Source organism: Myotis davidii, unplaced genomic scaffold (genome assembly GCF_000327345.1).
Source record: "Myotis davidii unplaced genomic scaffold, ASM32734v1 scaffold187, whole genome shotgun sequence".
NCBI classification, from domain to species: Eukaryota; Metazoa; Chordata; class Mammalia; order Chiroptera; family Vespertilionidae; genus Myotis; species Myotis davidii.
Window position 1 is genome coordinate 4,030,200 of NW_006383018.1, and position 4,137 is coordinate 4,034,336.

The 4,137-nt window shown below is 45.4% G+C and overlaps 1 pseudogene; it reads left to right on the plus strand.

The window, feature by feature from the left end:
• Nucleotides 1-1,873: 1,873 nt before the first annotated feature.
• Nucleotides 1,874-4,070, plus strand: LOC102760820 (annotated as a pseudogene).
• Nucleotides 4,071-4,137: the final 67 nt, after the last annotated feature.

Below are 4,137 nucleotides of genomic sequence, written 5' to 3' on the forward strand. Positions count from 1 at the left end.
TCATCTCGTGGCATTGCTGCCTTAACTGAACACAGGAAGTCCTGGAAATCTTGCAAGACTGTCTGTTCCTTCATGATGTCTAGTCTGATTTCAAGGCCCCAGTGTACTTTATGTTTGTACTCAGGGTTCTCCAGAGAAACAGAACCAATTGGAATCTCTCTCTCTCTCTCTCTCTCTCTCTCTCTCTCTCTCTCTCTCTCTCTCTCTCTCTCTCTCTCTCCCTCTCCCCCTCTCCCTCTCTCATCTATCTATCTCCAAGGAGATATATTATGAAGGCGGAGAAGTCTAGACCCAGGGGAGCCTATGGTATATTAGTAGCTCCAGTCTGGGTCTGAGAAACAGGAAAGCCAATGGTGTACATTTCATTCCAAGTCTGAATTCAAAGGCAGTGAAAGACCCATGTTTCAGCTCAAAGACAGTCAGGCAGAGAGAGAGAGAGAATTCTTTCTTATTCATATTTTATTCTATTCAGATCTTCAATGGATTGGACCAGGCCCACCCACACTGGGGAGAACAATCTGTTTTACTCAGTCTACTGCTTCAAATGTTAATCTCATCCAGAAACACTTTCACAGACATACTCGGAAATAATGTTTAACCTAATATCTGGGTACCCCATGGTCCCATCAAGTTGACACATGACATTAACTGTCACAATGTTGTTAATTGATATCTGAAAGGAGCTACTTTTAGTTTGCTTATCATTAGCTTTCCAGTCTATAATGCTGCTTCAAAACATGTGATATACAAACTTTAACTGTGGCTATGTGTACAGTCAGTCCCATATTCTAGTTGTCACACATTTTACAGTAAAATATTTTAATGGACTACTTACAACTAAACATCCAAGATCTGGAAACAGCCCAAGTGCCCATTAGTAGATGAGTGTAGAAAAAGGCTGTGTTACATTACACAGTGGAATACTACTCGGCCATAAAAAAACAAAAATGGAAATCTTACCTTTTGGGACAGCATAGATGGAGTTGGAGATTATTATGCTAAGTGAAATAAGCCAGTCAGAGAAAGACAAATACCATATGATCTCACTTATGTGTGGAATCTAATGAACAAAATAAACTGACCAACAGGAGGGGGATTGGCGGGCTGGATGAAAAAAGGTGGAGGGATTAACCAAAAAACATACACGTATAACACACAGACACAAACAACAGTGTGGTGATGGCCAGAGGGAAAAGTGGTGGTGGGGGGTTAGTGAGGTGGGCAAAAGGGGGTGGGGAGAAATATGGATGGAAAAAGTTTCTGTTTGGGGTGATGGGTGCACGATGCAGTGTGAAGACAATATCGTATTGAGTTGTACACTTGAAACCTATGTGGTTTTGAGAACCAATATCACCACAATAAATTCAATTAAAAAACACAGAAAATTTGTGTAATAATAGCCAGTGGCTATTATCAACTATCACCATTATTGTATTTATTACAAGAAAGGTGATGCCAACAGATCTGACAGAATATAAATAATGTTCAATATTTAAATACAGGGGTGGGCAAAAGGAGGTTTACAGTTGTAATACAGATAAATAATCCAATAATTAATCAATAATAATACAAGAATAAAACGTTTTACATACCACTGTAACCCTACTTTTGCCCACCCCTGTATGTTAAGAATAATCCAGAATCACTTATTTGTTGTCACAAATGTGTCAGAGTCTAGACATTCAGCCTTTAGCACTGAAGTACCATCTTCTGAAAATTGCTGTAGACATCCCCCCCCCCACCCCCATCCCAGCTAATAAAGGTAGTCGTGGAATGATAGACACAACATAATATGTTCCTGGAATCCCAGGAGGTATTTTAAAATGCAAATATTAAAACAGCCACAAAAGTTTCATGTTCATTTATAAGAGCGATGAAGAAAAATTTCCTACCACGGCACAGGAAGAAGAAAATGTTGAGTTTATTTGTGAATAGAGCTTTTTTGAATATGGCATCTTATTGTGGTAGGCTTCCTTGCTTTCCATCTCACCGATTCCCTCCTTGACAATGGACAGCTATTTCCTTTGTAACACAGAAACGCTCCCTTACAGAATCTTTTCCCACAGCTGGCTTTCATCACTTCTTGATAGGTACCTAAATATTTCAGTTTCTTCCACTTTATTTTCCCTTAACAATAACTGCTGCCCAAGCAAATCATGTCGTCCCCTGCATGAGTATTTGCGATATTGAATGAGTGTTTATCAAGCACCATTTAGAATTCCCTATTTTCTCTTGTTTGGCATTTTCATAGACTCTTGGTCTCGATTATGCTTGGAGGTTCAAGTTTCTCTAACCATTTTAAAAGTTAGAGTTCAAAATTCATTGTGGACTTTTCTTGTTGTCTTGCCCTATAGAATCTCTATTTACATTGTGTGTAAATAAAAGACCTCAAAATCTAAGGCTTACTGCGGGACAGAGCTCCAACTGACTCCAGGTGGTGTGCCCCAGACCCCCATGTCCCCATTCGCCCCTTTCAGCTTCTCACCCCAAAGACCAGTGGCCAGATTTGACCATGAGCTACTCACATTACTCCCAACCTGCAAGTGGCTCCCCCGCTAGTTGTACTAGGTCTTGGCCCCTGGAGAGATGCTGGCTACCCTTTGGCCCAACGTGCCCCCTATTGGGCTGGATAACTGGCCAACTACATACACAGGGCAGTTCAACCAGGACTGCCTCTCCGGAATGGCAGCCAACAAGTCCAGCATGATACCCAACGTGCCAAACCTGTACCCTGGGGCCCCAGGGATGGTTACCCTCCTATGCCCCTGGGAGCTTTGGGCAGCCCCCTTCCACCTAGCAGCCAGTTGCTCCATATGGAATGTACCAGCCTCCTGGAGGAAACCTGCCATCTGGGATGCCTCCAGACCTGCCATACCCAGGGACCCCTGTACCAGGCCAGCCTATGCCACTTCCTGGACAGCAGCCCTCAGAGGCCTACCCTGGGCATCACCCAATGACATACCCTGGGCAGCCATCAATGCCGCCTCCTAGGCAGCAGCAACCGCAGCAACAGCTGGTGCTAAGCTTCCCAGGACACTAAGGGTCTGGGAGCATCACCCTTGCTGTGCCCTCAGCCCACCTGGAAAACAAGGCACCATCTCAGATGCTTTGACACCTTGCAAGAGGCCGAGGTCCTGCAAAGGGTTATGAAAGGCTTTGGGACTAAGGAGCAGGTCACCAAGGACTGCCTGGGAGTCGCTCCCCAAGCAGTGACAGCAGATCCTCCTGTCCTTCAAAACAGTTTAGGCAAGGGAAGGATTTGATCAAAGATCTGAAGCCTGAACTGTCAGGAAACTTTGAGAAGACCATCTTGGCCACGATGAAGACCCCAGTCTTTTTTGATGTTCATGAGATGAAGCCATTAAGGGGCTGGCTTTGATGAAGCCTTCCTGAAGGAGAGCCTCGCCTCCCACAGCAAGCACAGCCGGGAATTGAGCAGAACCTATCAAAGAGAATTAAAAAGACCCCGGAGGAGGCCATTCACAGCGACACGTCAGGGCACTTCCAGCACGCCTCATCTCTCTCTCTCTCTCAGGAAAACGAGGATGAAAGCACACATATGGACATGTTGCTTGCTCTACAGATATGTCCTCCTGGGAACAGGTGGGTCCAAGTTCAATGCAGTCCTGTGCTCCCAGAGCTGGGCCCACCTGATGGCAGTTTCAATGAGTATCAGTTGACTGACAGGTCAAGACATTGAGAAGAGCATCTGCTGGTATATGTCCAGGGACCTGAAGCAAGGCATGCTGACTGTGGTGGAATGTCTCAAGAATACTCCTGCCTTCTTTGGGCCATGCGCAGAGTAGGAACAAAGGGCCAGACCCTCATGAATATCATGGTATCTCACAGCGAGATGGACCTCCTGGACATCAATTGCTGTGCCGTGACATCATGGGAGACACCTCGGGGGATTACTGGAAGATTCTGCTGAAGATCTGTGGTGGCAAGGACAGAGTGATGACTGGTGACTCACTTCTGTCCACCTGCCAGCAACAGTGGTGCCAGGAAAAGGCCAAAAGAATGTCTGTTTCCATCAAACCCACAAAATAACCCCCCAGGTATCCCAGTGCTGGCAGTCCTTGGAGCCTTGGCCCTGACCTCCACTCACCTCTCCTGATCTTATGTTGTGCTCCTGCT